This window comes from Delphinapterus leucas, chromosome 4 (genome assembly GCF_059928025.1).
Source record: "Delphinapterus leucas isolate spDelLeu-1000000601 "Yukka" chromosome 4, BTC_Dleu_Yukka2, whole genome shotgun sequence".
Taxonomy (NCBI): domain Eukaryota; kingdom Metazoa; phylum Chordata; class Mammalia; order Artiodactyla; family Monodontidae; genus Delphinapterus; species Delphinapterus leucas.
The window spans coordinates 126,313,190-126,334,690 of record NC_143132.1 but is presented as its reverse complement, the minus strand read 5'-3'; the positions used below and the strand labels follow the sequence as shown (position 1 = coordinate 126,334,690).

Genomic DNA, 21,501 nt, shown 5'->3' with positions numbered 1-21,501 from the left:
TTACACTGAATTTCATCAAATCAAAGATGCCATCAATTATACGGCACACTATTACTCTGTATACCTCTAAGAAGAAAAATGCTAATTGTACTTCTGACATCATTGATTATAAGACAAGATTGACTTCAGCAATGTTAAGATGTGAAAAAATGTGCAGTTGGAATCAATGACACACCCACACAAAATAATCAAAACGCAGGGCTCAGTGCCAATGCCAGGCCGTTAATCACACTAGCCTCTGGACATTTCGTGTATGAGTAGTGTATTATCTGCCTGGACCTCGGGGTGGGGGTGTGTGGAAAGTCTAAAGAGATATTTTTTAAATCTCTAAAGAGATATTTTAAAATCTTTTAACAAACGCTCTTCTTATACTTACAGATTAAAAGGTAGTACATTCCCTCTCTTAACTGTATTGCAAACAACTCTAAGTCCCTGGGTGAATCAGGCCTGGGACTAAGCGACCCCTCTTTCCAGGTCAGGAAAGTGCTGAACTTTAGCCTGATCTGAGACTGAGCACCTTCTTAAATTTTGCATCCTAGGTACCTTGTTTGCTTTACTCTTGTCTTGATCTTGGATAAAATAACCTCACAATTGTTTTTGCTGCCCTACCCCTGGATTTGGGAAATGTGTGACTTTTTCCATTTGCCCTTCTACCTTCTCCACGCTGTCCTGGGCTCCGGGATGCTCACCATTGTGAACAACATTAACTGTGTTCTCTCGCCCTCTGACGTTAGATTGGTTTTGGCCAAAGGGAAGCACCGGCAGGATATTGGAAGGAGGGAGGAGAGTGAAGACAGGGTATTTATTCCTTAAGCTCCCTCCTTGCTAGGTCACCACGGCTGTCTGTGTCCCTCTCCCAAAGCCTCAGCTCCTCATTGGCAGCCTTGTCTATATAGCTTCTCTCTCTGGGTCCTGGTCAATACTCCTCTCCCTATCCATTTGGGTGGTTACTTCTCTCCACTGCTTCGAGTCCTGGGGTACTGCACTATCCCTGGTTGGTTTTCTTAGGCCAGCCCATATCTTTGTAAATATTCCCTTTATTAACTTTCTTTAAATGAGTCAGTTTGAACGTGCTACTTGCTTTCTGCCTAAACTCGGGCTAGTATAAAATATTCCACATCTGTAAGCATGCAGCTGCAGTAAGTTCTTACTTTGAACTGGGAATTTTGTAGGCACTTGAAATTTCTTAAGGAACTCATGAATATAATAAACAAATCTTAAACAGAGTTTTGTTTCCAGCCTTAAAAGTTAAAATTGCGTTTTTAACTGTTTCTCTAGGGCACCTGCATATTCATGCCCGGCTTGCCATAAACTGCTGTCAGCCCTAGGCTGGCTTAGATTTTTCACTAGGGAAATCTGCTGACTGCAGATATTAGGAATTAGATCATACCACAGACAGGACCTAAACAGGAGGAACTGGCAGTTTCGGATTGACAATACACACTGCTGTACTTAAAATAGATAACCAACAAGGACCTATTGTTTAGCACAGGGAACTCTGCTCGATATTCTGTAATAACCTAAATGGGAAAAGAATTTGGAAAAGAATAGATACATGCATATGTATAACTTAATCACTTTGCTGTACACCTGAAACTAACACAATGTTGTAAATCAACTATACTCCAATAGAAAATAAAAATTTTAAAAAAAGTGTTTCGGAACCGAATCCACTTATTACAACCAAAGGCAAAGTGTGCTTTATTAAATCTGCATCTTAAACTACTGAATTCTGTAGAAATGCTAAGAGTTTGCGGAAGTCTTTCTAGAAGCTGAAATTGTAACCCAGTGAAGCAGTGAGGTGGACCTCACCAACTCAGCAATCAGGATCCTGCTGACCTCCTAATGGTAAGCTTGGTGAAACAGTTCACACCAGGCTCAGAAGAGACCTCAGATGGTCTCATTCTACCACATCGTTTAAAAGATGAGAATGCCAAGACCCATAGAGATTACTTGGCAGAGGCAATTAGGTTGTAAGTAATAGAAACAGGACTTAAATCAGTTTTTAAATTTAGGTTGTTTCAACTTTATATGTTGCCTACCTTAAATAAGCAAATGAACAATGATGGGGGAGATTATTTTTTTATCCTTTGGTGAGAATGGACTTTTAGGAGAGGGAAAGATTAAAATGAAAAGATTAGTGGAAGATACTTATTGTCTGAGACGTCAGGATATAACAATGCAGAGTGAACTTGAAATTTGAGAACAATATAGCCTTAGTGTGGCGTGAGGTGGTATTTCTCAAACTCTAGTAATTTGCTTAGTCCCTTTGTGACTTTTTACATTACTGAAAGGCACTTGTACCATTATTTCTTTAATATTTTTCTTTAAATTAACTTTTCTTTCTTCCATTCTGTCAGTTTTGCTTCATGTATTTTGGGGCCTTATTGTTCAGAACGTGTGTTTATAATTGTTAAATCTTCCTAACGAATTGACCATTTTTATCATTATAAAGGAGTCCTCTAGCAACGTGTGTGTGTGTGTGTGTGTGTGTGTGTGACAGTCCATTTTGTCCGCTATTAGTATACTTCTCCAGTTCTCTTACAGTTACTCTTTCCATGGTGTATCTTTTTCCATCTTTTGCCTTTTAGCCTATTTGTATCTTTGAATCTAGTAGGCTCTTGTCTTTTTAAAATCTAGTTCAATAATCTCTGCCTTTTGATTCGATTGTTTAGTTCATTCACATTTAATTATTGATATAGTCAGATTTACCTCTGCCATTTTGGTACTTTTTTCTATATCTTTCATGTGTTTTTTATTCTTCTGTTCTTAATTTATTGCTTTCTTTTGTATTAAATGGATATTTTCTGTGTACCATTTTAATTCCTCTAATAACTTTTTAAATATTTTTGAGTAATTTTCTTAGTGGTTGCTCTGGGGATTACAATATATATTTTAACTTATCAGACTCTATGTCAGATTTATACTACATTAATTCCAGTGAGATATAAAAAGTTTGTTCTACTCTATTCCCTCTCCTCTCTTGTGTATTATTAATACAATATATATCACATCTATATATGTTACAAGCACAAAAATATAGCATTATAATTGGTGCTTTATATAATCTTACGTCTTTTTAAGAAACTACGAAAGCAGAAAAATATATTTATAAAGTTGTTTATTAATCTTCTGATTTACCATTTCTGGTATGCTTCATTTCTTCCCGTGGACTCGAGTTATCATCTCATGTCACTTCCTTGCTCACTATAGGTAGCTTCCTTTCTTCCTTTCCCCTTGGTATGGTTATTATGCTATAGGCCCCATAATTCAATTTTATATTGTTTAATCTTGTTGTCTTTTAATTAATTAAGAGAAGAAAGGAAAATAAATATGTAATTATGTTGTCTTTTATGCTTAATACATGATTTCCTCTACCAGCACTTTTTGTTTTTCATATGGATTAACTTACAGTCTAGCCTTAACTTCTTTTCAGCTTAGAGAATTCCTTTAGTAATTTTTGTAAGGCAGGTCTGCTGGCTACAAATTATCTTAGTCTTTGTTTATCTTGGAATGTTTTTATGTTTTCCCCACTTTTGAAAGATATACTGTTCTTGGCTAACAGGTTTCTTCTTGAAGCACTTTAAATATGCTATCCAGTGCCATTTGCACTCTACCATTTCTGATAAGAAGCTGTAATTTCATTGAGATTCTCTCCTATGTGATGACATTTTTCTCTGCTGCTTTCAAGATTTTCTCTGTCTTTTACTTTCACCATTTTGACTATGATATGTCTAGATATGGCTCTTTTTTGTTTTTCCAATTTGGAGTTCACTGAGCATGAATGTGTAGATCAATACTTTTCATCATACCTGGGAAGTTTTCAGCCATTATTTCTTTGAATATTTTTTCTGCCCCTTTCTTTCCTCTCCTTCTGGTACTCTCACTACATGCATGTTTGTGTGCTTAATGGTGTCTCAGAAGATCTATTCATTTTTCCTCATTCTTTTTTCTTTAGGTTTTAAGATTGTATAATTTCTAATGACCTATCTTCAAGTTTGCTGATTCTTTTTCCAGTTTAAATCTTCAGTTGAACCCCTGTAGTGAATTTTCCATTTCAGCAAGTGTACTTTTCAACTCCAGAATTTCCATTTTTCAATTTGATTTCTATCTCCTTATTGATATTCCCTATTTGATGAGTCATGGTCATCATACTTTCCTTTCATTTTAAAAAAATGGTTTCATGGTTTTAGTTGTTTGAACATATTTATAATAGCTGCTTTGAAATCTTTGTTTCCTTCACCTGGGCTCCCTCAAATGCAGCTTTTATTGCTTACTTGTTTTCCTGTACAAGGGTCACAATATCCTGTTTCTTCCCATATTTTATAATATTTTGTCAAAAACTGGACATTATATTGTACCAATTCTGGATTCTGATTAGCCCTCTTTCCCACCCCCAGGGCATGATGATGTTGCTACTTTGTATTAGTTTATCTGTTTAGTGGATTGCCTGGACAAATTATGTAAAGTCTATTTCCATTTTGGAAGTCCTGCTCAATTGATGTTTTACAAGCTTAGTCTATCTTAAGCAATAATATCTATGAAATTATGGTTTGATATGCTAGCTATGTATTTTATATATCCCTTTACCCTCAGTATGCCATCAGCATTCATTGGATCTAATTTTAGTTTTTGAGTTTATTTTTTGAGTAGTTCTATTCGTAAGTATTGCTATTTCATGATATTTTCCTTCTTTCTTATAAGTCTTCCAAAGCTCAAGGAGAAATCATACATATTAAAAAAATAAAATAATACCAATTTTTTTCTTATAATTCTAACATAGGTCCCCTGGACCCTTTTAAAAAGCTAAAATATATTTTAAAATCTTAGTGATCTTATTTTCCTATCTTGAAAAATTTTGCTATTCTGTCATCCTACAAATTATGTCCTCATCACTCATTATTCCAAATGATGCTATAAAATACTAAATTAAGAAGAAAACAAGAAAACTGATGGGATCACCTAGATACGCTAGTGATATGAGTCATCATTATTTTATTATCCTTTAGCTTTCTTATTATGTTGTCTAAAGTATTGTATTACCTGTTGAAAAGGTGTAAGGGAAGATAGAAGACACTCTCTTTGTAGTCGTAGTCTGCTTTTAGTTTTCTTTGGACACAATTGAGAATTCAGAATTTTTTCATTTCTCACCCATAATGATAAAAAGAGTAGAATTTACAACAGAAGACATTTCACAATTATTAGACAAATGAGAAAACAAATGCAAAGAGACAGCAAAACTCTATTCTCTAAGGATGATGGTCAAATTGATTGTATTAGCAAAATCTTAGACCATAATTCTTCCAATAACAATATCCTAGATGAATTGTTTTAAACTCCAGAATCCATGAATGATGAATATAATTCTAAGAGTACAAAGGAAATATGGCATTTTCATCAATTTAGTCATTGAACAGGAAGAACTTTATCATGTAATATTTTGCAACAAGAACTTGAATTATCCCATGTTTCTAAAAGGACATATCCATTATTTTTTTATCTTTTATGATGCTTTTGTGGCAAAATTATTTGATATGATTTGTAAGTAGACAAATGCTGAATCAGATATATATACAAAGATGAGTGAAAGAAAATTAAAACAGTTCAATAGACATTATTATTTTAATTGCTGTTTGTAAATCTAAAATGGAAATGTTTGTAATGTGGAATTAAAAATATGGCCTCTTCAATGAAATTATGATTAATCAAAATTTTAAAAAGTCTTTACATTTTCCATTTTCATAATGCAAATGCAAAAAGAAGACCCATAAGTAATGATAAGCTAGATCCTCCTAGTGATATGTTTGAAATCTGTAATATGTTCTAGGTGCATGCATGACAGTTGACAAGCAATTAATTGAACTAAGAGAATGTTGCCCAGTTCAGATTTCTCTCTCTCATTTATGTACCTAGAGAGAGAAAGAGAGGAAAAATATATAACAAAAATTGTGTTTTATGTGTTTGTATTCTTAATAAAATTTTGAATAAAGTTACTTTTCACTATCCTTTTTTTAAATATCTTTATTGGAGTATAATTGCTTTACAATGTTGTGTTAGTTTCTGCTGTACAACAAAGTGAATCAGTTATATGTATACGTATATCCCCATATCCCCTCCCTCTTAAGCCTCCCCTCTACCCTCCCTATCCCACCCCTCTAGGTGGTCACAAAGCATCGAGCTGATCTCCCTGTGCTATGCAGCAGCTTCCCACTAGCCATCCATTTTACATCTGGTAGTGTATATATGTCAGTGCTACTCTCTCACTTCGTCCCAGCTTCCCCTTCCCCCAGTGTGCCCTTAAGTCCATTCTCTACGTCTGTATCTTTATTACTGCCCTGCCACTAGGTTCATCAGTACCATTTTTTTAGATTCCATGTATGTGCGGTAGCATATGGTATCCTTTATTTTTCTGAAAATTATTTATAAAATGTTTTAAAATATAAAAAACAAAAGCATATTTATCTAGATAGTAAATGGTGATGAATATTTTTCCTATTGTACTAGGGATTAAACACAAATGTGTAACTTAAAAAAATTTAAAGTTCGTCATTGTACCTCTTAAAATACTCCTGCATGCATGTGTATCGCACTTTAGGCAAAGGGATGTGCTAGGATGCCTAATGGTTTGGGAACCAGGATGACCCAGGTTTGAATTTTGGCCCCACTCCTTTTAGCTGTGTGACTATGGACAAGAAACATCCCTTCTATAAATTCTAGTTTATTCATCTATAAAAAGAGGATAATAGAACCTGATCTGCAGAGTTAACATCATATTCAGAGATGAAGACAAAACACCCAATGTATTTACTAGGAAACATTAGGTGCTCAATAAATATTCTCTTCTTCCTTCTTTCCTTTTGGTATTAATAATCTTTGTTGAGGAAGATGCATGACTAGACTAAGACTAATGGAAAAATAGGTCTGGCTCAAAAGAAACATTATAAATAGAGGAATGGCGCTGTGTGTGTGTGTTTAAAGACATATAATTAAGTGAAAATAAACAAATCTTAGTGGAAAAATAAGATGAAGAGTGTTTCTGCATGGATGAAAGAGAAGTGGAAGGATTATATCCTGGGAGTATTACACAAACTTCGAGGCCAGGTAAAGGCCTTGACATACCCTCTTAGTATTGTATACAGACCCGTACAGAGAAGAGCTCCTACAGCTAGATCTTCAGTGCTCCAGATATCTGTTGGAAGTTTAAGGTTTTTTTTTTAACTATAAGGCATCTGATTATTTCGTGGTTTCCCCTGCTGACAATTTCATTATCATTACTCAGAAGAAAATGAAAGTAACAAGAGGGATTTCTATTTTGCTGTTAATACTGACCAAGAAATCAGAACAGTGATGACAAAGAAAGAATGGAAAATTTAGGGAAGGTTTGGCACATTATCCTGGACTTTACTAATGTGAAGGGAAAAAAATGATAGGCTCAATTAGGTACATCTCTGGCTTTAGGAAGGCATACTTCATAACACTCAGGAAAGACATGGCTAAACAGTCAGTGGTATTAGAAATTGCTACAGCTCTTTTGTAGAACAATTAGGCAATATGTAAAAGTCATAATACTGTTTGGCACCAAAAGCCTACTCCCAGGAATTGATTTTATTTCAAATGCCCAACTGACATTTCAAATAAAACCTAAACTAAAAGCATCATCATGTTCACCATAGATTATCACCAACAGTCCAAAAACCTATCTAGAAACAACTTAGGTTTTGTCCCTTGACCTCCACTCCAATTCCCCTAGAACTGCAGTCAGCAAATGCTTTCTATAAGAGGCCAGTAGTGATTTAGGCCATACTCTGTTGCAACTACCTAACTCTATCATCGAAGCATGAACCCGCTCATAGACAATATATGAACGAATAAGTGTGGCTGTGTTCCAATACTTTATTGCTAACTCTGAAATTTTAGTTTCCAATAATTTTCACATGTCAAGAAATATTATTCTTTAAGAAATGTTTCTTCAACCATTTAAAAATATAAAAATCATTATTAGCTCATGAGCCATACAAAAACAGGTGGCACAGCTGCCCAAGGATGCTCCCACTACTGTGGTAGAAGAGAGTCTTGGAGAGGGTGGAGCCCTTCTTTCCTCCCACTCCAGAACTGGGTCTGGGTTTTTCTGGTACCATCCTATAGTAAACATGTATCTCTTGCTCATTTGTCACTTGAGATGCCAATTCCTATTTGTAATGTTCTTTTTGAGAAAGACACATTTGTCCAATGATAATGTTCTTCTGGTCATGCATCCTATCTCACCAAATATTACTGATACCAAGGAGAAAGAAGGAAGTATTTATTGATTACCTTCTATAATGGAAAAATATTCAAATTTCTGAAAGGGAGTAAATGTGATTCCAAACAACACAGCCCTGTAAACGTGATGGACCCCCCAAATAGACTGAAGAGCAGACTGATGCCACATAAAAATAAATGTACCTGTAGGATGGGAAGCCTCTGGTATAATCCAAAGAATTGTGCTATTGGTTCAATTTTGCACCATACAATCCCTCCTGACCCTGTTATAGAGTCCTCCTGAAAAAGGACTGTAGCTTTCTGTGCTCACAGATGTGTAGGGTTTTTCAAGGAGCACCTCTTCCCTCTTAACCAGAGAACCAGGATTCTCTTCATTTCAGAGATTACATGGCAAATTGAGGCTGGCAAGAGTCTTTAGAATCAAAGAGTCAGGGCCTAACCAAGCCTAAGTCTCATTTCAAAGTCCATCCCAGTCCATGACTCAAGTTCTTTCCATGGGAAAAAGACAGAACAGGGAATGGGCTTAAATAACATCTTGATCAGGGTTAACTAAGCAGTGTCTTTCTCATAATTTAATATGCATGCTCATCATCTGAAGATATTGTTAGGATGAAGAATCTGATTCAGAGGGGTTTTAGTCAGCTTGGGCTGCCATGACAAAATACCATAGACTGGGTGGCTTAAACTACAGACATTTATTTCTTACAGTTTTGGAGTCTGGGATGCCCCAGATAAAAGTAGTGACTGATTTGGTTACTAGTAAGATCTCTCTTCCTGGATTGCATATAGCTGCCTTCTCACTATGTTCTCACATGACCTCTTCTTTGTGTGTATGGCAAGAAAGAGCACAAGCTCTCTGGTGAGACACTTATAAGGACACTAATTTGATTAGATCAGGGCCCCACCCTTACAACCTCATTTAACCTTTATTACCTCCTAATAGGCCCTATCTCCAAATACAGTCACATTGAGGGTTAGAGCTTCAAAATATGAATTTGGGGTGGTGACACAATTTAGTCCATAATAGTAGGTGTGTGGGGGGCCTGAGATTCTCTATTTCTAACAAGCTCTCAGGTGATATGGATGCTATCTGCCTTTGGACCACATTTTGGGTATCAGAGAACCAAAGTTAAAGGTCCCAGGTCCTGCTTTAGGACAGAATCAGGGTGCTCAATGATAAATGGGATGACATGGCTAATCATGTTAGTAAAGCTTGTTCAGGAATGATGCCAATGAGAATAACAGCACTGTATCCTATTGATGTGTAAAATGTCATCAAAGAAAGCACAAAGACATGAACAGATTAGCACAATGGCAGTCAATTCTTCAACAAATGACCCTAAGTGAAACTGCCTTGAACGGTATCTTTCAGATTTCTGGATTTTTTCTAAGACATGTGAAGTTCTCCAGATGAAATGTTTTATACCTCCAAATCTGAAAGCTTCTTACCAAAGACCCCTTCTCTGGAGCATTATTAAATTTTCAGCAAAGAGACAAAAACATCATTACTATATGAGAAAAATAATCTTAGCACATAGAAGGGAAAGAAGACTCCACCTGAATTTCCAAATTTGTACTACTAGTAACTCTACAGAGACAGATGCAACTTAGAAAAAGATGAAGAATCAGGCCATTTTGCCATCATTTTATTTGGCCTGCTGATAAGTATCACCAGCCAGGAGAAATGAGGACTGACTTTACAAAAGAGCTGCACACACACACACACACACACACACACACACACACACAAAGAAAAGAAAAAGAAAAGAGAATGCCTGCCCAGATGTATTTTGACAGTTTCCTACAAATGAGGCAAGTTAATTCTGGGCTCAGGAATACCATTTTTCTCTAGTGACATGTCAGTGGTTCTCAGAACTACTTTGGGTATCTGTGCCTTTATTTTCCTTGGGCATGAATCAGGCTCATTTGGATGTGAGGTCAGGCCACTGTGCCCATTAATGTTCTTAACTCAAAGACAAACTTTAGAGACTTCAACTGTAAATAGTGTGATATCCTGCTATTTCTTCTGACTGAAAAGTGGTGGGTAAAAATAATTATCTGACCTTCCATGGCCTGAACATGGAAGAACACTTCTTGGGATACTGCACAGATGTTCTCAGATACAGGTTCATGGCTGGAGGACCAAACTGAGTTCTCCATGTTTTAAGCATCTCTGGGAGTCCAGAATAGTGACTTAGCCTCTCAGCAACAAAGCACAGCCTCAAACGAAGGACCAGAAAGGTTTGATTAAAATCAGCTGCCAAAGCACGATTTACAGCAGCCAGGACATGGAAGCAACCTAAATGTCCATCGACAGAGGAATGGATAAAGAAGATGTGGTACATATATACAGTGCAATATCACTCAGCCATAAAAAGGAAAGAAATAGTGCCATTTGCAGAGACATGGATGGACTTAGAGATTGTCATGCAGAAGGAAGTCAGAAAGAGAAAAACAAATATCATATAATATCTCTTCTATGTGGAATCCAGAAAAATGGTATAGATGAACTTATCTGCAAAGCAGAAATAGAGTCACAGATGTAGAGAACAAACTTACGGTTACCAAGGGGTGAAGGGTAGGGTGTGACGAATTGGGAGAGTCGGATTGACATATATACACTACTATGTATAAAACAGATAACTAATGAGAACCTACTGTATAGCACAGGGAACTCTACTCAATGATCTGTGGTGACCTAAATGGGAAGGAAAGAGGGGATATATGTATACGTATAACTGATTCACTTTGCTGTACAGCAGAAACTAACACAACATTGTAAAGCAACTATACTCCAATAAAAAAAAATAAACAGCAAAAATAAAATCAGCTGCCAATATTCAATGTTTCCATTTCATTCACAGGTTAAACCTCACCGAAAGACTAAATTAACGTGGCACAAATCAGTGGTAGAGAATTAAGCAAATATACTTTGCCTGAACCTATCCTTCTCCATCAAAGAGAAAAATCAAGCTGGCCTAAGTAGAGGCACAGAACAGGAAAGTCTTTCCTGGATGCTTCACTGCCTGACTCTTTATTTTCCCCCAAGCAAATATTATCATCGACTTGCTGCTTTTCTAGAAGCTATGCAGGAAGGTTGACTTGGATGGAATCCAGAACGTTTGTTACCAGTTTTGTTTGAAAGAGTTATCTGAATATTAAGAGATCTTGACCAGTGATTCTTTTATTTGATTCCCAAGATCTAGATTTCTCAGTGATGTGTTGTTAGGGTTCTGGACTGCAGGGGCAGAAGGAAAGAAGGACAAAGAAAACATAAATTGAGCCGAAGTACTAAGGCTGTATTAATAGTCATTGAGTTACAACTGTGAAGTTGTGTTTAATTACTTTAGGAACAAGTCTCTTGAGCAGCTCACTTGTTCCCTAAGTAGGACGTTAGAGCTGAGTAAAGAGGCCTTGAGGAATAATAATGAGGAAATGCTGACCTTGCTTGTTTCTCTCTGTCCCCACCCTCCATCCCCAATCCCCTAGGATGAGCCCTCTGAACTGTGGCAGAGAGGGTTGGAGAGGATGGAGCTTTCTTCTCTCTCACTCCAGAGCTTGGCTGGACATTTCTGGAATCAGTCTATATTAAACTATATATTTATAGTTATAAATATATAGTTATATATATTATATATATATAAATATATAAAAAAATATAAATATATAGTTATATATATATATAACTATTAAACTATATATATTTTTGATTATTTATCACCTTTATATGCTAACTGCATCCCTGGACTGGTGACAGAGGCATCTGGGTGAGCAGGGGCATATTCAGATTTACGGTGAGTACAGCGCCTCATAAAGTGCTTTGCCCACCACAGGCACCTCAAACGCTATGTATTTGAAATTGAACTTCATGTCTTCCCTCTCCAACTTATTCTTCCTTCTCCATTTTCTGTCTTACTAATAGTATCACCTTCACCTGATGACCCAATCTCCAACTCTCACTCCTCTTTGACTCCTTTTACTTCCTATTTTCTTTTCCAAATGCCAGGATCATTTCATTCCAGAACAGCTTCTCAATCCAGCTCTTCTTTCTGATCCTGCTGCTTCGGTATTTTAGGCTTTCATCGCTTTGCTGCAGAATTATCTCCACCCTTATCTCAGGGCATTGCTGCCAGAATTGTCTTCTTCTGCACTTTGCTATCCCTCTTCTAATTTCTTAAGTTGAATAGGTACAGTTTATTTATCTTCAGTCTTTCTTTCTTTTATTTTTGCGGTACGCGGGCCTCTCACTGCTGTGGCCTCTCCCTCCTCGGAGCACAGGCTCTGGACGCGCAGGCTCAGCGGCCATGGCTCACGGGCCCAGCTGCTCCGCGGCATGTGGGATCTTCCCGGACCGGGGCACGAACCCGTGTCCCCTGCATCGGCAGGCGGACTCTCAACCACTGAGCCACCAGGGAAGCCCTCTTCAGTCTCTCTTTACTTTCATTTTAATTTTTCTAATATACTAAAAGCATTTAAAGCTTTACATTTTCCTTTTGAATACAGTTTTAGCTGCGTCCTGTACTCTTTGGTATGAAATATATACTTTTTTGTTACTCTCTAGATAATGTCACATTTTTGCTAGGACTTGCCTATTATGCCAAAGAACGTTTCTTAATTTGTAGGTAATTATACTTGTTTTGGGTAACCATTTGTTGTTGATTTACAATATACAGTAGACCCTTGAACAACATGGGTTTGAACTGCATGGGTCTACTTATATGCAGATTTTTTTTTCAGTAGTAAATACTACAGTACTACATAATTCATCCGTGTTTGGTTGAATCCCTGATGCAGAATTGCGTATATGGAAGAACCTTGAATACGGAAGGTAGACTACAAGTTATAGGAAGATTTTCAACTGCACTGAAGGTCAGCACCCCTAACCTCCATGTTGTTCAAGGATGGGGACTATGATATTCCTTCCTTTCTCTCAGGTGAATGGTACTTAGGCTGGATAAGATTTTAGGATCATAATCTGCTTTTATTAATAATCTTTCTTTCTTGGGGCTTCCCTGGTGGCGCAGTGGTTGAGAGTCCGCCTGCCGATGCCAGGGACATGGGTTCGTGCCCCGGTCCGGGAGGATCCCACATGCCGTGGAGCGGCTGGGCCCGTGAGCCATGGCCGCTGAGCCTGTGCGTCTGGAGCCTGTGCTCCGCAACGGGAGAGGCCACAACAGTGAGAGGACCACGTACCGCAAAAAAAAAAAAAAAAATAATAATAATCTTTCTTTCTCTATACAGGTGTTATTTCAGTGTTCTTTAGATTCTAGTATTTCAGATGATGAGCAAGTGACCTGTTCTTTCTGTCCGAAGGTCTGTAATATTTCCTCCTTATCTTTGAAAGGTAGAAATTTCACTAGAGTATGTCTCAGGTTTTTATTGTTGTTGCTTTCCCCTCTTAATTCATCTTCTCTAGGACTCAGTGGAGCTTTCAGCCTGAAGGACCAAGTATTTCTTCAGTTTGGGGAATATTTTCTTCCATTATTGGCTTATTGCTCTGCACACGTTACTTCATATGTTAACACGGTAGGTCCTCTGGATGTGTCTTCTAGGGCTCTTTTCTCATTCCACATGACTTATACTTTGGGGACTAGTTCTCTGTGTCTTGAGATATTTCTTTAACTTGATCTCCCAGAACATGAATTCTATTCTCAGCAGTGAGCATTCATTTTTTTCAATTTGTCTACTGAACTTTTAAAATTCAGAAATATCGTTCTTGTTTCCAGAAAGTCTTTCTGTGCTCTAATTAGATCTTGCTCTAATTACTGTTATTAATGTCCTCTCTCTCTCTTCCATTAGTTCTAATGTAAATGAAGTTGCCAGCCTTGTCTTTCTCCCTCTGTCTACAGAGTCCCCTTAAGTGGGTTGTAATTTTTCATTACCTACTGATGTTGTGTGCTCCCTCAACCCGTGTCCCCGTCAGCCCGTTGGGGAATTCTATCAGTGATGGCAGAGCACGGGGCAGGAGGCACGCCAGTGCCCATTTTTATGGACTGGCGGCCGGCAAGCAGGTAAAGTGTTACGTTCCGCTGAGGTGCTGATCGAACTCTCTCTATTTAGAACAGATCCAGCCCATCAGGGAAGCCCCACGTAGGTCCAAGAGGGTGAGCATAAATCGGTGACCTCTTCGAGTTCCACATCTGTAGTCGGGAGAGACACGGCCCCCTTCCAAGGGCACAGACAGACATCTGCCAGATGGGCTTCTTTGGGGAGTCGCAAAATCCAAGGTCCTCACTTTATGGCTCCTCCTCTGCCACTGGTCACCAGGCCTTGCTGGTGGCTGCCAGCTACAAATTGGCACTTGCCATCTGCTTCTACCAGGGTTAAAGTATGAGCCGCTGCAGCTGCTGACCTTCAACACCCCCTGAAAGGAGTTCAGGGTAGAGATCAGGAATGAGGCCCTCTGTGCTCTGGGAAAAAACTGGCAGAACAAGCCTTCGGGTAGTTAGATATTTTCAGGAGAAGAATTTATGAGCTCCAATTCCTGCATCTCTTCATATCTAGAAAAGCATTAAAATCCTTCACGGTGACGTCTGCTCCTTGTGACTAGCAGTAACCTTCACGAGATTAGAAGCAACCTTCTGCCAAAAATGTGCGCTTGATCGCACATTTTTGTGCGATCGCATTTATCCCCCTTCACCAAAATCACATATAAACTGATCTCCCCACCACTTCTTTGGAGCAGTTCCTCAGAGCTCTCTGAGATGCCATCTCTCTGGCTATAGTCTTCATTTTGCCCCCAATAAAACTTTAACTCACAGCTCTCACGTTGTGCATTTTTTTTCCAGTCAACACTGCCATGGAGCCCGAAGTCCCCAACATGCTCTCCCTCATTGTGTCCTCTGGACTCTGGCTCTAGTCTCAATTCTATTGAGAAGGACAGGGGACAAGGCCATGCTTTCTCTCTGGCAGTCCTCTTCTCAGATTCCAAGCTATCTTCCTAAAGTGTAGGCAATACTAATACCTTCCAGTGGCTTCCCTCTCCCATAGCACAATATCCAAGCCCTAGGCCCTATGAGCTGAACCTTCCTTAAGTTGGATGCACTGAACCAGGCCTCACCCCCTCTGTTTTCTGTCATACCTGACTGCTCACTTTCTCCAGACCCATGCCGTGTATTCCCTTTCTGTGTTGACATGCACGTTCCCTTCATCAGGAAGTCCCACCACTTCCCCTTGCTCTGACTTCCGGCAATCTCTTCATTCTCTGATTCAGATACCACCTTTTATAGGAAGCCTCAGTTGGAATTTATTCTTCCCTCCTCTGTGACCCTATCACTCCTAGTTGTTCCTCAGTGGCAGCACTTCACACAACCAGCCTTTTCTTTTCATTTGGCCGTGCCGCGTGGCTTGTGGGATCTTAGTTCCCCAATGAGGGATCGAACCCGGGCCCTCAGCAGTGAGAGCGCCGAGTCCTAACCACTGGACTGCAGGGAAAGTCCCAACCAGCCTTTTCTTAAATGACCCTCTCTCCCTCTCCCACCCCAGACCCTAAATAACATGAGGGCAGGTTCTAGGTCTGTCTTATTTGATCTCTTCTCACAGTGTCTTCCATGAAATGGATGCCCAATATTTGTAGTGTTGAATTGACAATGGAAAACGATTAAACCCTGAGCTTTTTTTTTTTTTTTTTTTTTAACTACTGGTGAAAGATAGCGTCATTAAGATCCACTGGAGTTTAACAGAGGAACTGATGTCCTCAGCATCAGTTTACAGACTTGCACCTCCAGAAAAGGCTTCTGAATCTCATGGGAAGGACTTCCAATTATTTTCTCCTACCCCACCGAGGTGTTATTGTAAAGAGAGAGATGGGATGCGGGTAACAGGGTTTGTGGTCAGTCACAGCCACTGCATGTCACGCAAAGCCTCTCCTTGGTTGCCTGGAAGTATGCGGCTTAGTCAGGTAGAAGATGGCCGGCGAAAGACCAGAGGTTCGTGCTTTTCAGAAGACCTGTCTGTCGTACATGAACCATTGCAAAGATAAGCTTTGAGGGGGAAATGCCTCTGACACCGCAGGAAGTTTGAAAAGATTCATGATGTTAAGAAGGCCTACAGAATGCACAAGAAGAGTTGGGAGGTGCCTTTCCCAAGACAGCTGATTGTAAGGAAGCAGGACTCACCCTACTTCCACCTGCTTGCAGACTCCCACTTCATGGAGAACCATAACTTTCTGAAGAACACTTCACCTGTCACCAGACCTCTGTGTGACTTGGGAATGAGCAAAGATGACACAATTGGATAATCAACAGTCTAACCTTGACTAGTTTAACCATTTTCCTGCCTGGGGCTCCTTGAAGTAGCTGGTCTCACGGTACCACTTTCTTGCTCTAGTTTAGAAAGCCAAGTTGAACGTACTAAAATACAGAGACCTGTATTATTAACTGAGTGTGTGTTTATTGTAAAGATGTATTCTCTTGGTGAGAATATATTGCAGCTCTTCCTGGAAAGGAGCCTATTGGCCCCTTTAAGAATCCCATTTAGCACACTGTCACTTTAAATGCACCATTTAAAGGCAAGGGCCAGTGCCTCACCCAGGGCCAGACACATAGCAGACTCTTGAAAAATGTGCTGAAAATGGAATAGTCAGCATTCAGCGGAAAGGTAGAGATTCAGTCTGATCTTTCTTTCTTTTTGGCCTTTACACCATTTGTTTTTATAATTGCATTCCAATTTCTCCTTTCCTCTTCACAACCTCTTCAAGACTACATGTGTATATGTGTGTGTTTGTATGTGTACGTGTATATGTGCTTATGTGGGTAAAGTTGTATATGCTTTTATATATGTGTGTATATGTGTATATCTGTGTATATGTCTGTGTATATCTTTTTGTGTGGAGGAGTATATGTGTGTAAATCTGTACATATCTGTGTATGTGTATATACTTGTATATATCTACATGTATGTGTTTATGTATGTTGGTATGTATATATATGTGCGCATGCACATATTTAATATATATAGTATAAACATATATTTTATAAATAAAAAATGTGTATATCAGATACTCACTACAGTTGATGATCAAGCCATTTCTTCATAAAAGCTAGCCTGAAAAGAGTCTAAATGACATCTTGCTTTAGTTTATTCCTTGACTCTTGTAGCATTACTGGAGGAGGACAGGGGAATGGGGTATAGGAGAACATTTGGGATGCTGATATTAGCCTTCCAGTCTAAAGGGAGATATTGATGGTACAGGAAAAAGGGAGAGGAGGACTGAAGGAGGGAAGATCTGAGAAGTGAGAGAGGATAGAATCCAGAGCTCAGGGGAGAGGTTGCTTTAGATAGGAGAAGGGGCAAGCCTTCTACTGGGTTAGGAGGCTCCTTCCAAGCTGGGTGACCCTGTTTCTGTGCTCTCAGGGCAGTAGCAACTGTAGCAGAAGGCTCTGAAATTCTCCTTGCTATGCACTGAATTGGGTCCCCTAAAATTCATATTGAAGCCCTAACCCCCATGTGATTGTATTTGAAGATAAGGCTTTTAGGAGGTAATTCAGGTTTAAATAAGGACATAAGGGTGAGGTCCTAATCCCATAGGATTAGTGGCCTTATAAGAAGAGGAAGAGAGTTAAAGGTCTCTCTCTATACCTGCACACACTGAAGAATGGCCATGTGAGGACATAGTCAGAAGACAGTCATCTGCAAGGCAGGAATAAGGTCCTCAATTGGAACTGAATCTGCTAGGACCTTGATCTTGGAATTCCCAGCCTCCAGAACTGTGAGAAATAAATTTCTATTGTTTAAGCAACCCAGTCTCTCATATTTTGTTCTGGCAGCCTGAGCAGACTAAGATGCCCCTCCTAAGGACTCTTACCACACAGCCATTGACCTGTGAAAGAATAGCTTCCAAGGCCCAGAGGGACTCTAGCTTTGGAAAGAGCACATCTTTGCTTTGTGTGATGGTCACAGAGGCTGGGACAATGGGAGACTCTCAGAGGAAGGAGTATCAGGATTCTGTAGCCTTACTCTCCAGTGCAAGGAGCGTCATTACATGCATTTCTTGTGCTCCTCTACCATGGCATTCTATTTGGTTAATTCCTACTCAATACCCTCAAGAATGAAGCAGACCCAGCAGGAGGGTCTGTTCTGAGCACAAAAAGGTTGACATAAAAATTCATGATTTATTGCCTCTTCTTCCCACTTCTGCTACCCATGCTTCATGGTGAGGCTGTACCGGTTTAAGAATTCAGTCTCTGGAGCCAGACGCCTGCGTTCATCACTTTACTGGTATCGTGACCTAGGGCAGATTGCTTAACCTCTCTGTGCCTTTGTTTTCTTATGTGTAACGTGGGGACAATAACACCATCCACGTTGTAGGCTTGCCGTGGAGAGTCAAGAAAGTTAACATGTGTAAAAAATCTTAGCACGTGGTAAATACTTAATGTTGGCTCTTATTATTTTTTTCTGTTCTTCTTCCTTGAGGTCATTAGCAGGGGACCCATGGCAGTTCCTGGAGCTGAAGCATGGCCAGCTCAGTTAGTCCAAGGCATGTGCTTCTAAAGGAAAATGGTCTTGACCGTATCGGGAGAAGAAGATGGGAGCAAGTGAAGTTGGGGTGGCAGGTCTGGTAGTGGAGGGTGAGAGGGTGTGTGCCTGCTGGCTGCTGTTTTCTCAGTGAAGCGCGAAACAAGGTCATCAGCTGATGGGCAGCGTGGAGGAGGGGCTGTGGGAGGCTTGTGAAGGCTGGAGAAGTAATGAGTTAGATGTCTAAGAGAGGGGGAAAATGAACCTTCTAGAGAAACCTAGCAAGCTTGCTGAGGAATACTGAGTGCCAATTTGAGTCTTGAGATCATGAATTTAAAGTGAAAACAGAGGCTTGATTGTGTGAGTTTCTTCCAACATCCAGCAACCCGGGGTGATGCAGGGAGAAGGCGTGGAGCTGCTTTCTGATCGACTGTCCTCGTTTGCAGGGCTGTGTGTCCACTGTACACTAACACCTGCTTTTATACATGACGATTGTGCCGGTTTTGTTCATAACATACTATGTTAATGATGAAGGGAAATATTCTAGAGTCCTCTCACCTTGTTGTAGCTTCATTTTCATTTCCTTGTCCCTTTCCCCTGAGACCACATGTGTAAATTACCAGTTTATGGTAATTTAATTTGTAGAATGCTTTGGACAAAGAACTCATTTTCTTAGTTCATGTGGCTTTGGGTACTGTATTTTCTTTTTATTACCCTATCAGGGTCTTAATCTCTTTGTGCCAAAGCAATAAGGGCACAAGATGACAACGAAAGCTCATACTTCTATAGCACTTACTATGTGCCAGGCACTGTTCTAAGCACTTTACATATATGAACTCATTCATTTTTCAGGTAGGGCACAGAGAGCTTAAGTAACTTGCATGAGGTCACACAGCAAGGAAGTATCACAGCTAAGATTCAACCAGGCAGCCTTGCTCTGGACTCCATGCTTTGTACCTCTATGCTTCTCTAGGGCACCCTTGAAAAGAAGTTAAAAAATTTGTGTCTCTTTAAAATATTTACTTTCTGAGAAAATTTATAATAGATCTACCTGCCTGTAACTAGGCTCTTTCCTTACCTTCCTCTCACATTGCATGTACCTCCCCGCTGTTGACATCATTAAGGATAAAGACGACCAGTACCATCTCTCCAACCAGCCAACATATATTTATGAAAGGCCTACCTTGTTTTAGCATGAATGAGATAAAGATGACCAAAACACTCTCCTTGCATCCCCAGAACTCAGTCTAGCTGGGGATCAGACAAATGGACAGGGAAAGTACAACAAAGGATACAGGGAAACCCCCAGAGACACAAGATCCTGTGAAAAACAAACTACATAAGGAAAAAGAACAGGTCAATGGTGCTGAATTTATTTCATTCTCAATGGCAGCCTTTTTAGTCCCTGAGCAGACGCCAACTCTTCTGGTTGTGTTACAGAAATACTCCGGCAACAAGATGCCAAAAACTTTAGTCATTGTGCTCTTGAATTTCCGGAACAAGGGGAACGTGGAATGCTGGGAACTGGAGGTGGTATTCTGAGCTCATTGTTAGCAATTTTAATTTGCCTCTTTGGCCAAGTGGGGCACGGTCAGAGTTCCACAAATCAGCTGGATGGGGTCACGTCCTGGGCATATTTCTCTTGACGAGTAATGTGACAGTGGGCTGAACAGAAGGTGGGTCTGGAGCCCCTCACACATTGGATCCAATCTGGACCCAGTCATTTACTGGCTGTGCAGCCTTGGGAAGACATTTAAGTTTTCCAAACTGCAGTTTTCTAATCTATGAAATGGACCTTCCTTGCAGGGATGTTGTAAGGATTAGCAATGAGTTTGCAAATTTCCTAGTATAATATGCATTCAATCAACCCAAAGCCATCATTATTTATTATTACACAGAGTTAAAACTCTATGGTAAAATTGTCTTAAATGCATCCTTTATTGCTGGAGCAGTCATCTCTTCCTCCGAGTTCTATCGCACCTTGGAAATATTCAGAGAGGGTGAAAATGCCATAAAAAGGCAACTTATTATACTCAATTGCTCTTTTAGAAGGTTATCTCACTAGACCATACTTAAGAAATTACACGATCATTTTAACTTCATTGCCCATTTTTTAACTCTATATAGGTATAATTATAGTTGTATTATTTTTGTTATTATTATTATTACTTAACATTGTGGTGAGGGTAAAGGTGAAGGGAATAATTATTTATTAATTGTTTCTATCTACCAGGCACTCTGCCAAACAGTTTTGCATACAATTAAATATCACAACCACTTGGGAGCTTGGTGGTAGCATTATTTACATTTTAAAAATGAAGTAACAAGGCTCAGAGAAGTTGCGTCACTTTTTCAAGTTCACACAGCCAGTGGGTGTCAGAGCCAGTCTGGCCACAGGCCTTTTACTCTGACCTCCAACCTGTGTGTCCTCCTGAAACAGGTATTATGGTCACAGCTATTTTACAGATGAAGAATGGCAAATCGGAGCAGTTAAGTGACTTGTTCAAGATCATACAGCTATTGAAGAGGAGGCCCGGGACTCAGTCCCAAGTTTCAGTGCAGTTTTCTTCCTTTTCCTTGAACCCCGGGGGGCAGACAATAGAGTAGAATGGTTAAGAGCACAGGCTGTTAGGTTTCTTGCTGTCAGAGATGGAAATATGGAAAGGGAGAAACTAGAACGGTATTAGACTAGTTTTGAAGGCATTGGTATGAACTCATATATAAAGGTATATGTAGCCACACCAGAATAGAAACGAACGTATATGTAAATCTCTCTTTCTTCAC

General features: G+C 39.4%; 1 protein-coding gene across 1 annotated transcript in view; it reads right to left on the bottom strand.

Moving 5' to 3' along the window:
* Positions 1–21,501, bottom strand: part of SLC9A9 (solute carrier family 9 member A9) — a 558,734-nt gene that overhangs the window by 133,568 nt on the left and 403,665 nt on the right. The gene's annotated exons all lie outside the window — the stretch shown is intronic.